At 37.2% G+C, this 25331-nt stretch overlaps 1 long non-coding RNA gene across 1 annotated transcript; it reads left to right on the plus strand.

Annotated features, from left to right (window-relative positions):
- Positions 1 to 18883: 18883 nt before the first annotated feature.
- On the plus strand, positions 18884 to 23466 carry LOC140857849 (uncharacterized). The gene is made up of 4 exons (XR_012141248.1): positions 18884 to 19065; positions 20297 to 20371; positions 20463 to 20676; positions 23285 to 23466. It is a non-coding gene; the product is annotated as an uncharacterized lncRNA (long non-coding RNA).
- The last annotated feature ends 1865 nt before the right edge of the window (positions 23467 to 25331 follow it).

The following is a 25331-nucleotide window of genomic DNA, read 5'->3' on the forward strand; positions in this document are numbered from 1 at the left end:
AAGATGGTTGGATGGAGCCAACTGGATAACACAAATCCTTAAGGGTCATGGGTTGGATTGGTTCAGTCATTGGAACAACAGGAATTGACTCAATCCTAACTAGACGACCCGACACTCTTCTCCACACACGAGGTGTACGGTTCTCGATGTTTATACAATTTTTTTTTATAAAATTTTTATGTATAAGAAAAAGAAAGAGAAAAAAATTCTAAAGAGAAGATCCTAAGGAGTCCTAAATCTAAAGAAAAGTAACCAAATTAATTTAAATTTTAATATATTTTTTTTTCAAACAAGTGAAACAATAAATTAAACTCAATCTATCCTAGGATTAACCTAAATCTAGACAGCTCCTAACTGTTCCAAGATGACCCTTCAAACCTTCCAAGTGGAGATTGATCAACTAGTTAGCCAGGTAAGTATAAGAGGTGGGAGGTTCACTCATCGTTGCCTTTCTAGACACCAAACGAGTTGGCCAGGCCAACAACTGAACCAATTTAACAAACCACCCTCAGGGACTTGCCTAGACACCAACTAATCAAACAACTCAAACTTGGTAGAACTCTTAGGGTTCCTTATCCTATTGAGCTCGAATTCCTTAAGGTTGACGTCTAATTGATTTTAAGATTAAAGGTCTAGGTAATGTAATATGATGGAGATAGTTTTTGGGCTAAGGAAGGGTAATGAAATCCCCACCTTATCTTGTTAATGGATTGATGCCCTTAGATTAATTATGAAAATGCAAATGCAAATAAACAAGATGACTAAGAATGTAAAAGATTTTAATTTAGAATTTTTTTTTTATCTTGATATTTTACTTCACGATTATGAAATGTCTTTTGTTTTTTTTTTTTTTTTTTTTGTGATTAAGTAAATTCAAATGATTAGATCTAAAGGAAAAGTAATTAACTAAAAATAATAAAAGAGAAATTAGAAGCGTACCTGAGTTTTCCAGCAATCATCAACTAAATATAGAAACCTAAAGGAAAAAGAAAGAGAGTTATAAAGCACGAAGAACAAATATTTGAAAATAATTTAAAACGCCAAATCCCCGGCAACGGCGCCAAAAACTTGATGTGCAAATCTTAAAATTTGTAAATAAAATCGCAAGCGCACGGTGTGCAGAGTAGCACGACCAGCGAGTACGGGTCGATCCCACAGAGACTTGATTTTAAAAATGATTTTCAAATCTATGCTCAAGCGAGCTTTAACAAAAATCGAAAGTCGAAAGTTGTTTGCTAAAGACAATAAGACTAAGGATCTAGGGTTTTTGAATCCACTAGATCTAGATTAGGGAATTCTACCTAGAATTTTTCTTATTGATCCTAACGACTACTCCTCTTGTCTTTCCCAAGCATAGATTATGAAGGGACTAAGGCCCAACGATAACCCATCAAGATTCTTTATAGGGGAGTAGTAACTAGGATCCCTTAGGGTTTTCTCCTCCTATTTACTGAATCAAGCATGAACTATGAAGGGACTCTGACCCAACTGTAGTTCATCAAAAATTCTTGGCAAAAGAGGAAGAAAAAGAAACCCTAAGAAAAAGAAAGAACCCTATATAAAATCCCTACTCATGATCTAGCTTCATCGCAAACCCTAGAAGGGATGCTTAGCTAGACATGATCTAAATCTACTTGCAAAATTTAAATACAGAAAAATAAACTACCCTAATTTTATAAATTAAACTATCCTAATTGCATAAATTTAAACTGCATAATTTAAACTAACCTAATTGCATAAAATTAAATTGCATAAATTAAACTATCCTAATTGCAAGAAAAATAAATTGCATAATGTAAAGAGATGAAATTGCATAAAAATAAGATTTTATATATAAAAAAAATTTATTACAAAAACCTCAAAGCTCGAGGCTTGAAAAGAGAGCTAAAAACCCCACTATCTAGGGTTACAAGCTTGATCGGAAGGAAGAATAATAACACAAGGACCTTTGGGGGCTTTTTATAGGCATTTGGGGGTTATAAGGTTTTCAAAACTTTAGATGTGGGACTAAAAGATTTTAGAGGGTTGTTAGGAGGGTTTAGAGGCTCAAATCTCGCTCAAAAAGCACTTAAATCCATCAAGAAACCCTAGAAATTGTTTCAGCCGTCCGATCTTCATCTAAAGGACCCAATTCATCTAATAAATCAAGCTGGAAACGATTCTGGCCGTCGGATCAAGATCTGGATGAAGCGCTGCCGTTGGATCGCACTGCAGAGATGGGATCAGGTCGGATGCATTGCGGACCATCCGATCAAGGTGCTGGAAGATTTCGTCCGTTGGATCGCGCTGCAGAAGGATCCCGTGTTGTCCTAGTGTTTATTGCTTCTTGCAATTGCCTTGATTACGGTTGGATCTTGACCGACTGCGATGGTGGCCGTCCGATGGCGTAAAAATATGGAGCGTTGGATCTTGATCAGAGAAGATCGGACCATTGAGTGATGTGAAGTTACCAGGTTGCCCTTCGGACCTTCTTCTCTCTCCTCATGAGCCCTGGACCGCGCGCATAGATCGGGTTTGCGATGCATTGCGGTGAGCCGAGACTCGCTGATTGGTTGGTTTATGGTGCGCCGATGGGTCCATGGTCCATGCGCCTGTTGCTGTGGACCAGGCGGCTAACCAGATCACTAAATAAATTGATTTTTGACCAATTTTGATCTGATTTGACTCGGGTTTGACCCAATTGAGTCTTCTTTCTTCATTCTTCAATTTCTGGGTCAATTTAACTCCATTTTGCGTAAAATTTACGCCGTTGGAATCCTCTTTCCTTGTTCTTTCTATTGATGACCTTTTTTTCTATAAAATATAATAACAAGTATCAATTTTCTAATTAAATTAGATAATTTAGATATTAATTGATACTTTTTATGTCAATTTGTGACATAAATCAATGAGCTAATTCAATCTTCATCCATCGAGATCTCCACCTCTTCATCGGTACCACCAGCCTGTATGCTGTGAAGTTCTAGATATGATATTATCCTCAGTAGACAGGCCTTACAGTCATCAAAGCCCTAGATGAAGATAGTGGTAGCAACGTCGAGCACCTCCCTTCGAAACACCATAGTCCTAAAACTTCACAATACAATGCTCTCGAATTGCAAGCAGGATGTGCTCAAGCTGATGGGGGAGCCCAATCATAGGAAGTAAAGGAGGGGGAGGCCCATGAGAAGCGGATGCACCGGCCTGCCTAGCCCTCTCTCTTTCACGAGCTAAGTACCTCCAGCAGACATACCTCGCAATGGCATTCTGCTCTCTCACTCATCTCTTAATTAATTCTAAGGGTGGTAGATTTGAAGGTGACGACATGACAGCAGATGAAGAAGGGGACTTCTTGCTATAGAAGGAGTGGAGATTCCTTTGCTCTCTGGCTCCCTATTTATAAGTACTAACAGCTAGACCAATCATCAATCGATGCTTTTCAGGAGTTAATGACCAAATGGTTAATGGCACGCCTTCTCGAAAGTGGGAATAAATTCCTGTGATGCTTCGTAAAACAAAACATGCCCTTGTGGCGCATCTTCATAGAGCCTGTGTCGTCTCCCAGGCATGGCCTTATCATGTGAGTCATCGACTGCTATTCCCTATAACCACCCACATTTAAGGGAGTAGAACAAGGTTATCATCCACTTAAATTGCCTCAGATCGATATGAGTAAGTTCACAAAGCAGAAGTATGATAAAAGATTCTACTCATTTTGTTTCTTTCAAAATTCTCTTACAATGATTCTAAAACATGAAAAAAGAAAAATACAGAAATTATAGTGTGGTGCTTGGAGCTGAGGTGTCCGTCACTGAGACATCTTCCATGGTAGGATCTCATATTTCATCTAAGAAATTCAAATCTAGATCAAGATATTTGGCAGCAACTTGGGCTTGGATAGACTGCCTTCCGGTGTCATAGGCATCGGTGGAATACTCAACTCTTTCTTCCTCATATTCTTCTAAGATCCGAAAGTCCTCCACAGCCTTAAAAGCGGCCTCGACTATTCACTTCTCCTCCACCTCCAGTCGGGCTTTCAGCTCTTTTATTTCTTTTTGCAGACGAGAGTTCTCCTCACAAGTAGCCACATTCCTCTTCGCCTGAGCTTCAAACTTCGCAGCCTTGCCCAACAGTCGAGAATTCTCCTTAACAGCCTTCCTTAACGCCACTCCAGCATCTTCGGCTCTCCTCTCAGTGGCATCGACTTTCATGAAAACTTCTCCGACTTCCTTTTCGACCCTCTCTTTTGCTCTTTTGAGCATCTCAGCTTCAAGCCCAGACTTCTTTGCCTCTTTGGCCAACTCATGCGAGCTTTCAATGTACTTGTTCAAGTAATGGGTGAGTTGGCAAGTGAAAAAAAGACTCATAAGTAATAAATGAGTATATAGTAAGTGCTAAATGAGAAAGCCCCAACATACCCGAATGAGGCAATCCACGGCTCCTCTCCTCATCTCTCTTGGAGGAATGCTCAGCAGTTCGTTCACATTGGCAGAGAGAAGCAGTTCGGAGAGTAGCTCACTCGCCAGTATGGAATCCCTCAATGTCGAGGCCTCAAGTTTCAACCTGACTGGCGTAGTTCCAGATATGTCAGCCACCTCGACTAGTGCTTTATCTGAGGAGGATCCGACAGCAGGTGAAGCTGGTCGGTTCAGTGAGTTGGGAGAAGCAGGTAGGCTTAGAATCACCTCCTCTAGATCTTGATCTGTACGGCTCATCCAGAAGTCCGCAGTAGCTGAGGTGGTAGATGAGCCGCTTCTCACCCACGTAATCTCATGACCTTTCGGATGAGAAGATTCAGACTCTTTGATCTCCAAAGTCAGTTGTGCAGGATCTCCGATTCTGGTTCGGAGGCTCCATTCGGTGGTGGGCTTGGCACCTCTTTTCCACAGGATTTTTCTCTTTTCCTTTGGCAGGCTCGAGCTTTTCCCAATATTCAGCTCTACGATCATAGTAATCACATTGTAAGATAAACAGAGCTAAAAGATTTAAGGCCAAAACAACTGACTTGCGTACCTTGAGGAGTGACTTGGCTGATACCGATGTTAAACAGTGCCTGAGCTGACAACAGCTCTTTGAACTTTAGATCCCTGAGGCTCTGCAGAGCTGCCATCTCCTGCTCGAAGCTCTCGCTCATCGAAGGTTCCTTTAATGCAGCCTCTCGGGGTTTGTTCAAGGAAGAAAAATTTTAGTCTTCATCTGCTGTCTATAAGACGAAAAGAAACCTTGGCTTTCAACCGTGCATGATGGAAGGCATACCCAAAAATATTAGATGAAAGCCATCCTTTTTCTTTCGTAGAGTCACGTACCACCACCCGTGTGAGTCTGGATGCTACTTGAGGCTAAAGAGGAAACAAAAGAATATAACATTTGATACAATCCTAGCTAGCACACATAACGCGATGAAGCCACAGATATGTCACCACATATTCGGCACCACCGTACACGATGATATCTCAAAATATTGGAGAAGTGCCACAAAAAAGAAATGAAGAGAAAGCCTCAGCCCAGCTCGAAAGCACTCCTTGTAAAAGTCTATGCATCCTGAAGGCGGATGGTAGACTCGATCATCCGATCCTGGGATTTCGAGTTGGAATGTGGGAGGTATTTGATATTGCTCATACAGCACGATTATGTCCCACTCTATCAACTCTAATAAAAAATCCAACAGTGCAAAGTTAGGCTCCATGATGACCATCTCTCTCTTTCTCATGTCGGAAAGCCACGAAAGGATGAAGAAGAGAAGAACACGCAATGAAAGGAGAAAATCAGAACTTAGTGAGGTCCACATCTAGTTCTGTCTGGGAATTTTAAATAACCTCAGATCTCAACGGGACCTCTAAAAGTTACCTCCCATCGATGCATTAATTGTAGAAGACATATATTGATAGAAGACTGGCGTACGCACGACATGTGGAGACTGCAAATAGACATAATTGTTGTCGTCGATATGGTAGTTAATGCCAATACAGGTGAATCACACTTTACATCATTTTCGGAGGAATATGTGCAGACGTGCTCCAATTCCTCCTACATGGATGTAATTCAAATTTTGATCTTTTCAAGATCTGTACCACAGATATGAAATTTTATCTCAGATCGGAAAGAGAATTATAATCTCTATTATACTTGCAATTCTAACTATAGCTAAAACCAGCTGGAGCCGGCTCGAATTTTCGCCCTAACTTCAACTTGGCTCATGCCTTGCTTGAAGCACAGCATAGGCTAAGTATTCACCTGAGTTATTTACTCTAATCAAGTTTTGTAGTTACAGCCAGAGATCGAGTATACATTAAAGATCAAAAAATATGATTTTTATTCATCAAAAGAAGAGAAATACATCTATTTCTGTGGAGACTCTATTACAAGACCAGAGGCCTCGAATCACAAAGAATAAAAGAACAAGAGGGCATGAATCACTCCTCAGAGGGATTGTCGGGACTGTCATCTGCGGGATGGTATTCCTCGATACCAATGATGCCTTTGGTCTGGACGACTACATCGTTCTTGTCTATCTCATCTGAAAAATGAGACGTCATTATAAACCTCGATCAGTTATCCGATGACACCACCTATAAATCTTTATCCAGACAATCAATTTGAAGATGTTTGACAAAGTCAGAAGAAAAATACACCTAGACAATAGACTTGCACTTCTCGAAGCCCGTGAAGAACATTGCTTTGCAAGCTTGGACTATGATCTTAGCTCCTTCTTTCTCCAACTGCTTTCTTCTACTTTCAGCACATTTGAATAAAATCTCCTGATCTATAAATTTGCCACAGAGAAGCTTATGATTTACTTTTCTCTCTTTCAATCTCTTCTTCAAGTGCTCTACCTCTGATCCGATCTCCTAGACTCTCGAGAGCGGCTTAAAGGAGGTCTGAACTCCCCTAGAAGCAAAACGCCCGTCTCCTCGAAAAGCTCTCTCCCCTTAGCTCGTCCCTTCGAAGAGTCTTGCCCTCTTGGATGGACCACCACGAAGCTCCTTTAAGGATGAGTTCAAGACTCGGAGAACCTCTTCTTGCTTCAAGTGTCCTCCTCAGGTGTTCCAGGTTATGATGATTCCGACGACAGTCTCTCTAAGCCCCAGATCTCTGTCTTTCAAAGGTTTTAATCCTTCCCTCAAGGTCATCAACCTTTCTGTCGGTCCTAGATTTCTGTTATTTGAGAGTCTCAATCCATCTTTTAGCCTGCCGCAATTCTTCGTCTCGATGGAGAATCGACTCCTGGGCCTCCTGAAGAGCCTTCTCTGTAAGACTAAGTTCCTTGGCCAGCTCAGTGTTATCCCTTTTCAGATGTTCTAATTGATACTTCAGCAAGTCGATCTCCTCTTTTTCCATCGCCAGAATATCGAGGTTGGAACTCACAAAACTCATTAGACATTGACCCACATGTGCAAAGGATCTTAAAGCATCGGCAAATCGCTACTCTCCCCTTTGTTCGTTGAGAGACAACTTTTCGACTGATGGTAGGAGGTTCCTCAAGTATTCTATTATAGACTGGAGGATCTCTCATATAGATGGAGCACAAGGCATCAGATCTGAGGGTCGTGCATGAGCAGTGGATGCGAGAAAGTACCCAGCAGGAGTCGCCATCTCTAGAGATCTCTCAGTCTCCATCGTCGTGGTCAGATCTTTCTCTGAATTATCAATCATCTCTTCCATCCGCACTTTCTCAGTCAGATCTTTTACAGAACGTTCCTCGATGCTCATCTCCGATGTCATCTCCATCGGTGCCCCATCGATCAGGACTTTCTTTGGAGAATCCTGCATCATGGCTTCTAAAGGTAGGGCTGTGGGTTCAATAGTAGGAGCGGTCTGTTCTTCTTCCCTGATCGTGGATCTTATTTCAGCAATCGAAACCATGATCTACCTCCTATGAGTCAGAATTTGCTCAAGTCTCTTCACACGCTATGAATCTATCTTGATCCAAGGAATCACAATAGACAATCAGTACAAAAAGATCTGTGGCTACCTATGCCATCAGAGAGCAAATTTAATAAAGGAAAAAAATGAAAAGCCACCGTAAAATGATTAAAACCTCAAAGAGACCGTCGTCTGAGTGGTCCCATCAGTTACACCCGTCCGTGCTAGTTGTATTAGACTGACATCACCCATCTTAAATGCAACAAAAGTAGATGTGAAGGTAGAAGCGTGTGGCATTGGATCCGAGATACTTTTAAAGTATTCCTTTCATTTGATCCTCAGACTCAAGAGTAGGAAGATATTGTTACGATGATTATCATGAGCACTTCGAATAAGCGCTATATCATAACACGTATCAAGCTCTCAGGTCATCAATATGACCACTGATTGCTGTATGAGCTGAGGAGTCCATCTCCATGCTGAATTGAGATGTCTCTGAGGTCTAACCTATGTATGAGCTGTTTAGCCGACTTATCTCTTTGACGTGAGTGAAAGCTGTCTATCCCAAATAGATAAGATTTGGGATAACCATCTCTCCTGATCTCATGGGAGTGATTAAGGGTTGAATTATCTTATCCAGTTTGGCATGCCTACAGTCCGACAATCTCAGGATCGTACCATCTCATAGCCAACAATCCAGCTACTCGACATTCTTCTATATAAGCAACCAGAGCCCTGAGGACCTAAGTAAGTTCAATCGAATCTCTCTCAGAGAACCCGTTACTGCTTCTTTGTTCTTTATTTTTCTAACTTAAACGTCGGAGGGTCCTTGCCAGAGCCATAACCTCTGGTTTGAGACTTATTTTGCAGGTGACTCCAGCACCAGCATCATCGCACGAGGTTTTCAGGTGTCCATCTTCTGACTCCGATCGATTTAAGCAGCAACACACATCATAGATTATATCAAATATTCTAAAAACATAAACTCAGATACACATATCATTTTATCTAGTTCAAAGTTTGCAGCACATTCAAATCCCCTCATCTTCAATATTCTATGGGAGCTAGACAATCCAAAGGGAGCTAAGCATCCTATATTTACTGATGAATAGTAAATGGATTGATGTACCATTTAGTTTAAATTTAAAGAACTGAACTTAGGAAACGGGTATTCACATTGAGTTAAGCCATTCACTATTCATCATAAGCAGCTGCAAAGTTCATGAAAAGTCCATAATCAGCTATTACTATGCCCTGATAAATTCATTTAAAATCATCAAGGAATATCTTTAATTTATTAATTTCTCAATAATACATATAGACAGCAAAAGCTAAGGTCATCCATCACCAATTTTTTTTTCACTTGAAAGCCTTCCAACAGAATGTGGACCTTAGTTCGGCGACATCATAAAAATCTATAACTTTGAAATGTTCATAGTGTAGACAATGGCCCTTTAGGTTTCATTTTTAACACCAACAACAATGTAAAAATATGAATAAAAATAATATAAAATAAAAAAAACTTTCATATGTATGGTTTCTAATTAACGAAAAACTGTTGGAAGAATAAAAAAGCTATAAAAAATATAATCAAACATGCAAAAAAAAATCTTGTTTGGTAAAAAGAAATAAAAGACTAAAAAATTCCAATAGATAGACCAGTCAGACCTACCTGATACCTTGATTGCTCCATTGCGCCAGCACATCCCTCGACACACCATTCTCAAATATGATCAAAAATAGCTGGCCAACGTCCGAGGATGATAGCTCCTCCCCAGAATCCAAACCCCTGCGCTCCCCTCCCCCACCTTCCCCTACTATGGAGCACCCACCTCAGCTTAGATATTGATTAGATTAAATTATTTTAATAATAATTTTATAATTATAATATTTGTAAGTCTCTCTAACTTTTTTTATTAAAAAAATTATTCCTGGCCCTTTAGACTCTTCATTTCAAGAATAATAAATATGTTTGATATTTTTTTTTCTCTCTCCTCCTTCCCAACATCCATGCAACATCACATGCTGCCACCCCACACACACATTTATTTGTCCCTGTAGGTGAGGGGGTCCCTGAATGTTCCTCCGCTCCCTTCAATTTTTTTTTCCTTCTCCCCATCCCTCTCTCTCAAAGTTTCTCTGACCCCTACAGTGCCTCCTCCCATGAGCTCCGCTACTTTCTTTCCATCGCCAACACTGCCATTGCCATCCTCCCCATGAGAAGAAGGCCTAGGAACCCGCTTAATACGGTCATGAAGGTCAACGACGATGCCGACACCGATGAGGACACCTCAGGCGATGCCACACACATGATCCTTATAGGCTTCTCGGGCCTCCCCACCCTAACCACATCCCTGAAGCCCTTTGCCTCCTCACCACCTTTGCCAGCAGCGGCATGGCCCCCCTCGGCCCTCTGCCATTCACATTGCCACAACTTGCACACGTATACTTAAGAACAAACCGATCTCCTTCGCCACAGATCTCCAATAAGAAATCCCTCCGATCTGCATGCTCTCCTTTGCTACAGATCTTCATTGATTTTTTCGATGTTCCCTCCATTTTTCCTCATTATTTTACATAGTGGACAAAAGCTCATAGTGCTACATAGCATTTATTTTATGATTAAAATATACCACAAATGTAACATATTTATAATTATATACATGCAGCCTTTGAATATCACATATCTCCAATTTACAACTCAAATATCACGTAATATAATTTATGATTAAAATATATTATAAATATAAGATATTTTCAATTTATACATGCAACTTTTGAAAAGAAACAAGAGAGGAGGTTTTGCCTAAAAGATTTTTTTTGATAAAAAGAAAGAGCGAAAATCCAATTAAAAATCAAGTTACCTGCAAGTAAAATCTAATTTAGGTTTGTTGCTATTGCATTAAAAATTTTATCAACTTGGCTACTTGACCTTCTTATACATTAATTTAAATATTTAATATAAATGCATCATTATTTTTCTTTTCATGTTATGTTTTCATATTGACAAAAACACCCTCGATCTGCATTCCACTACCATCAAACTCCTCATCTGGTTTGCCCCTCTGAGCAGCAGCCCACCTTTATATTGCATGGCGGATCGAAGAAAACCCCCTCACTACTCCTCCTCTTTCTCTCTCCCCCTCCCTCGACCCATCTCTAGGATTCTCACTTCCAATCCTTTCTTCGAGATGTTCCTCACCAGGTAAGCCCTCCTTACTCGAATCACACCCATCTCTTTGGTGAATCTTTGTATATTTTCAATCAAACTACTGATCTCTTTTTTATTTTTTGGTTCAAGGACTGAGTACGATCGAGGAATTAACACTTTCTTGTCGGAGGGAAGGTTATTCCAGGTCGAGTACGCCATCAAGACTATCAAGGTAGCACATTTCCCCCATCTTTTGATTTTCACTGGGTCTAATTTCATTAGAAATTTTCAATATGCATACGTTGTTTTCTTTAATCTTTGTTAATTGGGGTCGATGGCGATTGGGTTGAAGACGAAGGAAGGCATGGTGCTCGCAGTCGAGAAGCAGGTGACTTCTCCCCTGCTGGTATCTACCTTCTAATTTTTGGTTCCCACGTGGTTGAGAAGCCTCTGCTTTCCCTTATCGTCATCGAAAAAATCCTCTTGCCTCCATGGCATCTCCCGCTCCCATGCGGTTTCCTCGTCGGCCGGTCCGCGACTCTCAGCCATGTCGAAGCCAAAGAAAAAAAAAATACTACCTTGGACATGTGGCGATCAATGGTTTAAAAAAAATACATATGTGACGAATAGAGGCTTCTTCTTCGAGAAGCCTCCATTTATATTTATATATATATATATATATATATATATATATTAGATTAGATATTAGATTAGATATATTAGATTAGATTAGATTAGATGTGAGAAATTCATCTAAAAGATTTTGGATGGCACAAGAGGGTTGGATGTTGTGGCACCTCCTTCAGTTGGGGCTTAGATGATTGGTATCTTGAAGCTTGATCCTTGAATCTTGATGAGTTGCTTCTAAGCTATTGATCGCGACTTATCCCTTGAGCTGGTTGCACTAGGTCCATTAGTTTTTGAGTATTTCTTTGAGTTTGAACCAATTTGAATTTTGATCAGCTCAATCCTCCAATTATCTGCAAAATACACTAAGAAGTATCAAATTCTCAATAATAATGATCAATTAATAATAAATCAGATACTTCTAGTATTCTAATTTAAGTGTTTATCACTTCACAAACCTTACATCATATCTCTGTGCTATACTATACTTGATCACAGTATCTTTAAAATATTCTACAGTGTTGAATGTCATACATTTACAAAATTTGACATCCTGAATATCAGTTTTAGGATTAAAATAAATCCACTTCTTTCTCTTCATAAGCTCAGCAACCTTATGTTCGAGACTTGATTTAGGTGTATCAAATCTAGATAAATCATGATAGTCACTATCATACCTAACCTGCTCTTCAACTTTATTGAATGGAGCATCAATGCTTGGTCCTATAATCTCACCCACAGATAGTGGGTCCTTACTTTACACTTCATCATCCTTTTTCTTATTCTTATTTCTTGCTTCTTTCATTTTGTCTCTCATAGCTATCAACTCTTCATTATCAGTTAATAACTCAACATCTATATAGTAGCTGTCATCACTCTCTTCCTCTTCACTATCAATGAATGGGGTGTACTCTTCATCACCCGAAGACTCCTTAGTAATTCTTTTATCCTTGGGTCCATCAAGCATTGTTTCTTTTCCCTTGTTTATCATCATTTGCCGATTTTGTTTAGTTCTTACTTTGATGACTTTGCTCCTCTCTGCTTGCTCATCAATTGCTTTGCTTCTCATTGGTTTCAGACTTTGGTTCTCTAAAATCTATTTAGCAACACTCCTAGTCCTAGGTCTCCCCATGATTGCTTTATTGACTAGTTCTTTATGGTCAACATAAATAGGCAGTTACTCTCTTGTATATAATGCAAGCTTTATTATTCTTTGAAGCTGAATATCCTCACACACAAGCCTCATTCCTTGATAGTCATTTGAAATAAAAATCTTAGAAAATAATCTTACAACTTTATCCATATATAGCTTCTCTACCATATCTTGTAACTTATCATAACATAAGCTATTTGTATCACAGATATCATAATAAACCACATTCCCTCCAACATATTCACTGCATCTAGTCTTGTTGACAAACTTTCCACTATGATGCATAACAATGGTTACACAATCTATTCTGTAGTATATTACAAAGAAAACATAAGTCACATAAATAATATTGAGAAAAAACTTATGAGCAACATCAATGAAATAATCATAAAGACTGTTTTCAAAATGAAGTTGTTAATAGAGAGCCTATTAACATTTTCTATGAAGCAAGATATATGGCAATAAGATTTCGTATTTTGCTACAGTAGGGCATACTATCTTACTATACTTAGCAAGATATCTTGTTGTACTATAGTAGGGCACACCTTTTTTTTCTTGAACAATATATAGCTTGGCAAGAAAGTAGCAAATAGATGACAATGGTTGACAACTTGGGACCACATTCTGTCAAATCCAAAAGGTTTAACAATGCTTTGAGATCACATGGGGATGACTTGGGATCCATTATACTATATAAAGAAATTTTAATAATTCTTTGGGATCATTTACAGACAACATCTTAGGACCACATTCCATTTGCATAAGAAAGTTTCAATAAAGCTTCAAAACCACATACATATACCACAAAAACAAATTTTTTAGATCGCTTTCAACTCAAAATCACTAGCAATATTTCATGCTGAGCCAAATCTTTGTTGTTTTTTTTTTTTTTTTTCTGAATTATGAAAACACCTAAGTCAAACCCTAATATATGAAATCTGAATGTAAGATAAAGAAAATACCTTAGCCGTGGAAATGGTGGAGCAGTCACTGCCTTCTTGTCGACCAGTAAACCACCACTCTTACAATCATTATTGGTATTGATTAACCGAGAATGGGAGGAATGATCAAATTCCACATTCCAAATGAATAAGAGGAAAAGAAAAGAATATTTTGTCCACATCAGCCCCTTCTTCCACATATGTCTGTCACATGAGCACATATAACCTTTTCATAACAGCAAACAAATAGAATGCATGACCAGGGACCACATTAAATTTTTTTGAAAATTTGATAACCTGATTGCATCAAATTGAAGTTTAGGATGAAATTAAAAATTTTTAAATAGTTCAAATTTTTTTATGATTAAATCAAAAAATGTATATATATATATAATAGAATATAATATAATATTTTTGATGTAATCCATATGACCCGAGACTTATTTGCCATGCCTATACAAAATTTTGATAGATATCTATCTTGGTTACATCATTAAACATAATTTGCCTCAAATACTATCACAACTACTTACGTTTCAACTCCCAATAATAATTTTTTTTCTTTGATCCCTTGAACCTTTTGTTGGGATGCCTCATCCTCTAATGAAATTAAAAAAATGATGGATCTTCTTTTACAATCTTGACCATTGGATCGTATCCAGCAAGTGCTCCAAACTTTTTTTTTTATGCACCTACAGATTTTTTTGTGCACCTACAGATGTTGAAGCGGCTATCATACAATCCAATAGTGGATTCACATGAAAGAAGGCAAATCCTCCTTCAGGGCAAAAGATACAACCCCAACCGTTCAGCTTCCAATGGCCTGTCGCAATTGCTTTCGTTTTGCCGCCAACCCTGCTGCTAGGCAGCAGATGATATGTAGAATCACACACCGAAGCAATTGCGACATATCACCATTAAATTATGCAATAACCGCTTTGAAAGTTGTGCGGGCAGATGGAAAAGAGGTTGGCATGCTTGTTGATGTCGCCAAAAAAAAGCTCGATCATTCTTTCACGCGACAAGACATGGCCCGAACCCTCGGTAGATAGCGACACAGAGAGAGCACCCGGTCCCGTGCCATTTCTGGTTCCTTTCTTTATTGATCCACCCGGCCCTGCCCTTCTATATGTCCACCCCAACACCGAATTGTGAAGTGCGAGCGAGCGAGAAGAGAGAAGATAAGGATGAGTGGGAGTGGGAAGGTGGTGTGCGTGACCGGTGCGTCCCGCTACATTGCTTCTGGTTCGTCAAGCTTCTCCTCCAGCGCGGATATACCGAGCGCGCCACCGTCCGTGATCTTGGTCCATCTCTCTCTGTAATTTGAGTACTGCTAGTCATGGTTTTATAGCTATTGCTATCCCACTTATCCTCTTTCTTCTTTAGGAGATACAATTGCACACAAGGAGTGATGGAATGCTCCTATTAGTGTTTCTCATTTCGTTGATTCTTTTGCAACAATTATGGTTATTATGACATCATCGCTGGAGGACTGGAGGATTCATGTCCCTGTCTGCTCAGATTTGTGGAATAATAGCCTTTAACTCTCTTCGTGTGCTTAGATTCATTTATAGCCCTTAAGCCATGATATGGTCGGATGGATCATTTACCTTGTGTTTCAACTCCAGATTAACGTGGTCGCAGTTGTTTCTTTTCAAGTTTTCTTGACTTTGATTTGCATTTCTTTTTTTGAATTTGTTATATTTTTTTGATTAATCATCATCGGACCCCTTCTGCTAACATTTATTGATTGTCTTTTGGACTTTGGATTTTTGTTGATGTTGTCTTGCCTTGTTCTTGACATGTAAAATGATACAGGGGTAGAAATAGTGTGGGAAGTTAGGGTTTTAAGGATAGGTTGGCTGATTCTTGTGAAATTTGCAGTAGGTCCTATCAGAGCACGAAACAGGATTAAAGGGTTTAGGAGCTTTGGTACCTTTCAATTTAAAATGGTTACAAGAAATAGAGTCACGAACATGTAGAGTGGTCTTCTTTTCTTTCTTCTTTTTTTTGAAAAAAAAAGGAAACATGCATCAGATGGTCAGGATCAAATTAGCCTAAATTGGAATCATGATTAGATCCATATGTGAGAGCTCTAAGGCATTGCTTAAAGAAAAATAAAGGACGTAGAACATGCAGGAATTTTCTTTTTGCAATAATATGTTCTTTTATCAAACATTATGATCCACTCATTGAGATCGTACATTGGCTTATTTAATTGCAAGCTTGTTGTTGGTAACTAGAAGGAAAAAAAATAAGAAATATCTAGTGTAATGTTAAGTAAACTAACTTTAGTGGCAACATTAGTTGCTTAGAAGGGGGTTGAAGGCACAATGCTTCACTTCATTCTATATAAGAATGCGACATGTAGCTATCCTTTTCGTCATCACTTATCTATATTATTCAACGGTTCGCACCTCTCCAAGGCATCATATGTAAAACAACCTTGCAATTTTATTTTGGTTTTTCTTCTCTACATTCATCTTTCACTGCCCTCCATAAATTGGGTTAGATGTTCTCCTCTGTTATTTCATCAATAAAATCTCACTTGTTGTCACATTGAATCATATGGAGATTCACTTAGGAAAACAACATCCACTCATCTTCTGATATTTAAGTATTGTCCATGAAATTGACCATCGTATATTTGGGAACTAGTGTCCTAAAGAGAAAAAATAATCCTAATCATTTTTGTATGGGACAAAATTTTGAAAATTTTGACAGGACTGTAAATTTTCTCTATTCAAATGTGTTTCATGGATCAAATAAAAAATGAGTGATTTACTATGAACTATCTGCGGGACAAGTTTGAAGCCTACTTATAGCATTTGAATGATATTGGGCTTCTTGCAACAGAGTTCTTCTATTTCAATTGAGGCAGATTGAGGATGACATTGATTTTGTTAAAACTATAGTAAGTTTAAAGAAGTACTGCTGCTTTTCACTTAAATGATAACAGCTTTTGCTGTGTGATGTTTCTTTCAGTCGTTCGTATAAATATGCCTGTATCTATCTTACGCATCGAACACGAAATCCGAAGTTCTTGTGTTCTTTGTTTACTTCTTCTTCTTGTTCTGTCTCTTTTGCCTAAAAATTTCTATTATTCTTATTTTAATGGATCATGGAGAAAAAAGGCGATATTCAGGGCATCATCTAATTCTTTTGCAAAATTCTGTCAATCCATGTCAAGCACTCATGCCACAACTTATCACCTAAAATTTTGCTAAAAACTAATTTTGGTCTCTCATCTTATATTTCTTATGTCATGTTTATTAGCTGATCCAAAGAAAATCGAGCATTTGCATGCCTTGGAAGGAGCCAATGAGAGACTGCACTTATTTAAAGCAAACTTGTTGGACAAGGGCTCTTTTGATTCAGTGGTCAAGGGGTGTGAGGGCGTTTTTCATATAGCATCTCCTTTCTATGAAAATGTCACAGATCCACAGGTTCATATTATTATCTCTGTTACAAAATAACATTGTTATTATTTTTTTTTCACAGGTTTACATTTTTTCAATAATACTGTTTACATTTGCTCCTAACTTATTAATCTTGCAGAACAAAAGCAGTATCATCATAATTTCATCATTTTTTTGTGCAATCTTTGCTGGTGTTGAGCTACTATTGGAGTGAATGCATTCTTTGTACTGAGTATCATGACAGCAATCTAGTTAATACTAGTGTTTTGAGACTTGGTTGGATTGGCCAGGTCTGCCTGTTTGATTGGCCACCTACTAGCTATGGTGGGCTGGGCTGAGTTAAAATCTGTAACTAGCTGAAACCCATTTGAACCTATGAACTGAGCGGCTCAACTATTTAAACCACCAAGTCACTAACTTAATTTGACTTAGATAGGCTAGGCCGTTTAACCTGAAACTCAATCTTCTGACCTCTCTCTTCATCTCAGTAGAGGCAATGAGAGCTAAAGATCACCAACAGTTGTACAGATTTGGTGATCTTCTTCGCTATTCTTATGCTCTTTGATGAAAGTTGTTACACTGTAGAAGTTGAGGTGGTGGGAATAACAGCTGGTTGATGTAGCGGGACTGAAGAAATGGAGGCGGGGTCACAAGTGAGTTGAGGCATCAGTTCTAGAAGGAAGTTGAGGAGATCATAGTGAAGCGGTTGAAGTGGAAACATTGGAGTTCAACAAATGAGGCCAACAGGTTGTTGTAGAAATGATTCAAAGGGTGATCTAGTTGGCTTCAAATTTTGATAAGACAACATCTGATCAGGTTAAGGTGGCACCAAATGATCGAAGAGGATAGATTTAAAGATGTGAGGGGCACAGGGCTTGAATACTGCTTTCCTAAAGCTAAACAAAGTAGAAGTAAAACATGAAGAAAAATAATTCCTCGATGAGTTAAGGACGAATATTCAAAATTTGGAGAAGTATGGAACTAGGGAACCCTCTATGCAAAGACATCTAAACTATGTAGTACAATTCTAATTACTAAATTTTCCTCAACCCAGCTATGACTTGTAGACTCTAATCATACAACTAATCCAAAAATATTAAAGATCTGAAGCTCAACCAGCTATGGACTTCTGACATAACTCAAAAAGAAAAAGAAAAAAGGGTACACTCCCTGTTTGCTTGCATGTATTTGTACAGAAACTCATCCTTAGTTTAGGGCTTGTGTTACAGAATTTTTCTTTTTTTTTAAATATTCTGATTATTTATTTCTGCTTGAGATTTTTTGCATTTTTGCAACCTAGATACAAATTCATGCACAGAATCTTTATGCAATAAAGACTTGTTATGTGTACTGACCTATGTCTATGCCATTCCACATTCTTCACTTGATGCTACTTTCGTATCTTGCCTCTTTATTTGCTTGATGCTGCTTTCATATCAGGCCACTTTATCCCTATAGGATAATAATAGTCCAGCATAGATTAACTTTTTGCTTGTGTGCTGAAAAATTTGTCTGACTAATTGAGCATTTCATGCTTACTGCAACAACTTTTGCACTCTATCTTATGTTGTGTTATAATGCAGTAATATGCATGGGAGTGGATAACTTTAGTACAGATGGACTTCTTGCCTTCTTTTCTTGTTTTCTGTCCAATGTGTCTTGGTGATATTCTTTTTTTCACTGTCCAAAATGATGGCAAGCTATAACTTTTTTAACAGCATTGTCTTTCAATCGTACCTTTAGGCTGAGTTAATCAACCCAACAGTGAAGGGAACACTCAATGTTTTCAGTTCCTGTGTTAAAACTCCTGTTAAAAGGGTGGTGGTAACATCATCTGTGGTTGCTGTTGCATATAATGGAAGACCACCAGTACCTGATGTGGTAGTTGACGAGACATGGTTTTCTAGTGCAGGGGTTTGTAAGCAGGCAAAGGTATGAACTGATAGGTGTATCTTTCTCCTTTGAATCATATTTGGATAGAGACAGCATGGAGGTTGTTTGATCAAACGTGGTTGCAACATGAATTCCCTAAAGAACATATGCAAGAAAGAAAAATAGAGCTACTCTAATTATTTTTTGTCCTAATCCTTTTTTGCAATATCCCATTCAGAAACTTTTAATTTCCATAGGGCATTCATCATATAACACAACAACATCTTATAAGTGATATCCTCTTCAGCATGTTTTTGAGTCCCATTGTGTATGATTTGTTGGTGTCATAAATCTGAAGTTTTAAAAAACGTGGGATGCATGGATTGTGGATCAAATATGACAGTTGTTGCATGGGTCACTGTATGAAGGGGTGGATATATGGGATTTGCTTGAAAGAGTAGCTTGGTTTTGGACTATATGCTCAATCCATTGGCCCTGGCTGGGGGAAGGCTACAGACACAGTGTAGCCCACCTTCTAACATATGGCTTGATCTATCAACAAAAATAATCAATACAAGCCCATGTTTCCAGTTCCATATTTAAGTAGCATGTGGGTGCATGTATTTCAATTAACTAATGTAAGAGAAGTATATACATTTATGAATATGTCTAGTTGGCATTCTACTGCCTGGTATTATGTTTAGAGATGCCAAAATATAAATAATATTTCACTAATATTAGAGGTTTTTCTAATTTTTTCACCTAGGAAAATGTTCCTTATAAGCATTATATAGTTTAGAGATCAGTAGTTTATTATTATTAGCATGTGACATGCAATTAGCATATATTTTATTAAGAAAAATGATTTACTGAAAACAACTTAAACTTAGGTGTATTGAGATTTTTTTTTTCCTCCTGTATTTCACTTTTTACTGAATCAAAACAGCCTGACTATTGCCAAATTTGATGCCTATATCCATGTTTCCTCAACTTCGATCTAATATAATCATTTAAGTTTTCTGATACACACACACACACACACACACACACACACACATATATATATATTCCCAAAAAAAATATGCAATTGTAGAAAAAAGAAAACTCCCAAATGTTTATGTTTTATAGATGAGTATCTTTGTTAGCATGATAATATCATGTCCCTGTCAACTATGAGTCCTGTCTTTGACTACTGTATGTATCATGAATTGATGATCAATTGCTGTGAAAATATACATAGTTAAGATTGTTGTGAAAGTGAATGATTATTCTTATCTTCTATTGCATACAGGATGATCATAGTTGCTAATTGTTTATCCCATTATCCCAGAAATGTACTTGTATACTTGAGGCGCATGTTCAAAATGTAAGGATCTGATCTTTCTGCAAATATACCTTTAGATATCAAAAAAATTTATGTCAAGTGCTTATACGCTTGTATGTTGATCATTTTTCAGTTTGGCCTCTTGCTTTTGTACTTCTGGACCTATAGATGAATACAATTTCCTACAATGAACCTGAATTCCTTCTCAGTTTGTCTTGGTTTTCGACTGAGGATTGCTCATCTGTGGCACAAACTTGAGCATAACCCGCATAACTGATAAGAAAGCCTTTCCTACCAGTCAACAGGCCTTCTAAGTTTTCATGGCAGGGTTTTCTCTACATTTATTGGTAAAAGTTGCGAATAGCAGAAATATTATAGCAATTCATAGACGGTTCATATAAAATTCAGTTTCCTGTCATGAAACATATTTGTACATTGATTAATCACACCTTAATTCAAAAGTTAAACCTGTTTATATTGGATAAGGCTTGTTGATTAAGATACCTTCTATATCCTTTCAAATGAAATACACACACTGCAAAGCATTATGAGTTATATTGAATTCTTTCAGCATGATCTACCAAGCTGACCAAATAAGTAGGATAAAGCTTGTTATTTATGTTTTTTCCCTTCACATTTTTTTATGGCCTGAATTATTCTTTGTTCTCACTGTAACATGGTGCGACTTGATTATTGGTGAGGCTATACTCTGTTAAAATCTTGCAGTTCATTATATTATGTTCTAGATGAAGCTTTCTGGTAATACTGGTATTGCAGTGTGATATTTTATAAGAGAAAAGAATAATTATGTGGAGTGTTTATATGTGGCAGCATGAATAAAGTTTATGGTTACACTCCTCTTTAAATGTTATAATAACTTAGAGGTTTTAGGTGCTATTTGTTCAAGAGTACTGCAAGTGGTAAGTTAGTCTAGTTAGTGAGTTGTATTGGACTAAACAAAGTTAGCAGTATCAAGAATATTTTTCCAAACTTCTTAGTTTCTATTAGATGTGGTATAGACTCTCAAAGACGTTGACAGAGGAGGCTGCTTGGAAGTTTTCAAAGGATAATTCTATTGACATGGTAACAATAAATCCAGCCGTGGTCATAGGTCCTCTTCTGCAACCTACTCTAAATACGAGTGCTGCTGCAATCCTGAACTTGATAAATGGTATGTAAAATTCATGTTACATATCATATTAGTTGAATGCTAGTAAACAGTAACCAGTACTTCTCTTTCAGTTTATCTACCTATGGTAGAGTAGGCTTTTTTTGAACAAAATGAAACCTCGGATTGAAAGCACCAGGAAAAATTGTCGGTACTTATTGCTACTTGGGATGACTATGGCAAGTCTAGGTGCTTGCATGTTTGAAGCCATGGGATTTGAGGCCTCACTCTTTATGTGTTCTATCATCAATGGAACTGTTGTACCCTTCTCTAAAAGGACAAAAAAAAAGAAAATGTAGCTTTTCTCCCAAATTGGTCTCAGGGAACTATCGGAATTTTTGTCCAGATAATCTCCCAAAATTTGGTTTTGGCAAAGAACATATTAATTGATAAAAGAAAAGTCAGTATCAATGCCATGTCTAAAGTAGCTTGTGAGAGGGCTCTTAGACCAGGTAGCATTGATCACATATGAGTTTACCTTGAAAGCAGAACAATGACCTGAGATTCTAATAAAAGAAACATTCAACACATTTGAATATTTTGTGTCACTTAAATTCCTTTAATTTTTTTAAAATAAGCTTCTGTCAGGGCATTATGCTCTTATGGCATAATGATCTAGAGTTTCCTTCAATGCTAATAACTAAAAAAACTTCCAACAGAGCAAGCTGCTTACGACAGCAGCATCAGCAATGGAAAAACAAAAAAAAACTCTTCCATTTTTAGCTCAACACTTCACAACAATAATATGAGCTCCTTCCAGCATAAGGGGGAAGTGCCAAGAAAAAGAAAACACAAAAAGATATGAATAAGTCAAATGGAGGAACATGCAGCAAACATTTAACTCACTGCCTGTTTAGATACAATATCATAATATCAAACATGTATGAAACCGATATGGCAAGTTGTTTACATTATTTGTTAAAAAATTGGCTCATGATTTAATAAAAATCATGGAAGTGAAAGTAAGTTGGCTCTTATATTTAGGCTTTGCCATTGGGGTTTATTAATGGGGCTAACTCCACTGTATACATGTGCACTAACATTATGTTTTTGTAGCTCTGATTTTTAAACTTTCTAGTTGCAGGTTCGAACCCAACTTATAAAATTTGTATTATATTTGATCTTTGATATAGTTTGTTATAATTTGGACTGCAAAACTGTAAAAAGCTATTCATATTGTTAACTGAAACACTAATTGTTAAACTAAACTCAACTCTATTAAGCTAAATCTTAATTGCAAACTAGTTGGGGTCACCTACATGAATCCTTTTCCTCCATTCCACTTGATCAGCGCCATACTTTATGACAAATGTTGAGATAAACTAATTATTAAACTAAAAATGTATCGAACAAATAGAAAAAATTGTAATAGATATCATATCTGAATGAAGGTAAAAAGATTTACCAAAAGAAAGGCTTGTGATATAAGACAAATAGAACATTTCTCAAACCTTATATGTCATAAAATAGGAGGACGGGGAAAAACACAGAAGAAAGCAAATGCCCAGGTGAAGATCTAGTGGTTTTATCTAAAATGGACCAAAATAATTTGCTAATTGTTCAGATGTGTAGTTTCATTGCAGTATTCTGATTATGAAACATCTCCAAAGATATGTTTTATTCATATAGTGTTTTGAGCTATGCTTTTCATTGAACTCTTTGATATTCTTCACTTTAGTGTTATAAACATGCTTTATTAAATCTAGATTATTCTTTTAGATAGAATTTGTTCTGTTGACAAAAGAAGAGAATTAAATTCATACAATTTCCTCTGGAACCATTTGTAGGATCTTTTATATATCCAAATACAACTTTTGGGTGGGTCAATGTGAAAGATGTTGCCATGGCACATATTCTGGCATTTGAGGTTCCTTCAGCAAATGAAAGATATTGTTTAGTTGAAAGAGTTGCTCACTATGCCGAGGTTGTGAAGATTTTGCATGAACAATATCCTGCTCTTAAACTACCAGAGAAGTAAGTCACTGTCTTTAATGGCATTGGATTTGTGTAACTGCTAAGCCGTATGTTTTAGAAATCATGTTGTTTTCAAGGAAAATAACTCTCATGTTAATTGCTAATTTGTTATTCTTTTTTTGTCATTGCAACTATGCAGTTTCTCCGTATTTTGTTTTACATTCTTTGTCAATGTTTGTCTTTCATTTTTATATTCTTGTCTATTTAGTACGTCTATACTGTAAAAGAAAGTTTTGTTACAGCCTAGTATTAGAACATGTATTGTTGTTCTTGGATTATGACTGTATATCATAGCTAATATTTTTGGATCATTTCCCATTTTCATCCGGAATCTAGGAATTCATTGCTTTCTCACACTAAGCCAAGCTGCAAACCCCATCCGTATTGAGGTTGCAATTGTCTCTGTATATAACAATATGCAATCAAAGATGGGATGAGCATGTAAAATGTCGCAGCAACAACAATCTATCTTGTGAGAAATGTAGTCTTTGCATATTTGCTGGCGTCTTTTGTCTAATAGAAACATTTTTAATATGTTCCTCAAGTATCATGTCATTTAAGGCACTAAATATTTAGGTTTTAAGCTCATAGACACAACCTCTGATTTTAACCTGCTATGGGTTAGCGCTAACTACTTGATATAAAAATTTTGTTTCCATTTTACCGCTTAACTGTTGCATTTGGATCACATAATTTCATAGAAATCTGAGATGTCCACCATATGGTGGTGATTCAACTATCAGATTTGCTTTTTGTCATGATCATGAGAGTCAACGGATGCAGAGATACATTTGATTATTTATCAAGTATTTAATTAAAGATTTAGTTCAAACTGAAGAGATATCAGATCACATCAAGACTTTGTATAATAGTTTGAATTCCTATTGAGAATTATTAGTTTTTCCAAGCTGTTGTCCTTGTTTATCATACCTAAGCAGAGTCAAGTAAGTATGAACCTATTTGAGCTTTATTCGAGCATATTTTGACTAAAACCACACAAATTTAATCAGAAATATGTAACCCTAGTTTTTGGAGTGACATTGTTTCATACTTTAACTTAAAAGCTTTTGTTCCTATCTACAATAATAAATGATTATGTATGAGCATATTTATTTTTATCTGTATCACCATGTCAAAATATTCATAAATGATACCAAGAAGAAAACTGTAATTCATGTTTATCTATGTTTTAAATCTCTCATTCTTTTTCCTAATTTTTTTTATATGTACCCTTTTTTTTGGTTTTCTTTCATTTTCTCTTTGCTTAAACTCAAAGGTATTAGTTTTCTAGCTTTGGTAAATATAAGCTGAAACTAGTCCAAAATGTGAGGAAAAGCAGAACCAATTTGATAAATTATCCACTAATATGTGATTCTTAAATGCAGCCAAGCAGAACCACCGTAGACACCATGCTTAGTTGTCCTTTTGCACTTTATGTAGTGTCTACTTATTAGCAGCTGGGTTTTTAGGATGACCTGCTGCCATCTATTGGTGATTTCTCTCTCTCTTGGTGTGCATGTTCTCTCTCTACCACCTCCTTGGCAGCACCTTATTTGTTTCAAGTTTCATAAAGACTACTTCATGCTTGACACTCCATTGGACATGACTTCATGCTTGTCTCTTCTTGTCAGCTTGTTGGACCTCATGAGCTTTGTCCAATTTTCTCCTAGGTTCAAACTTGTCCTCTTTAATTTTCTCATTTAATCTTTAGCCATCTACATCTCCTAAGTGATAAGAAGCTTTGGCACAGAAAATGAAAATGTAACAAGTAGCTCCAACCATAACCATGGAAACAACATGTGATGCTTTCTCTTCTTTTGCATTAGGCCATTCCAATGCCCTAAGTATCTTGGACCACCT

The sequence above is a fragment of the Elaeis guineensis genome, chromosome 5 (assembly GCF_000442705.2).
Source record: "Elaeis guineensis isolate ETL-2024a chromosome 5, EG11, whole genome shotgun sequence".
Classification (NCBI taxonomy): Eukaryota; Viridiplantae; Streptophyta; class Magnoliopsida; order Arecales; family Arecaceae; genus Elaeis; species Elaeis guineensis.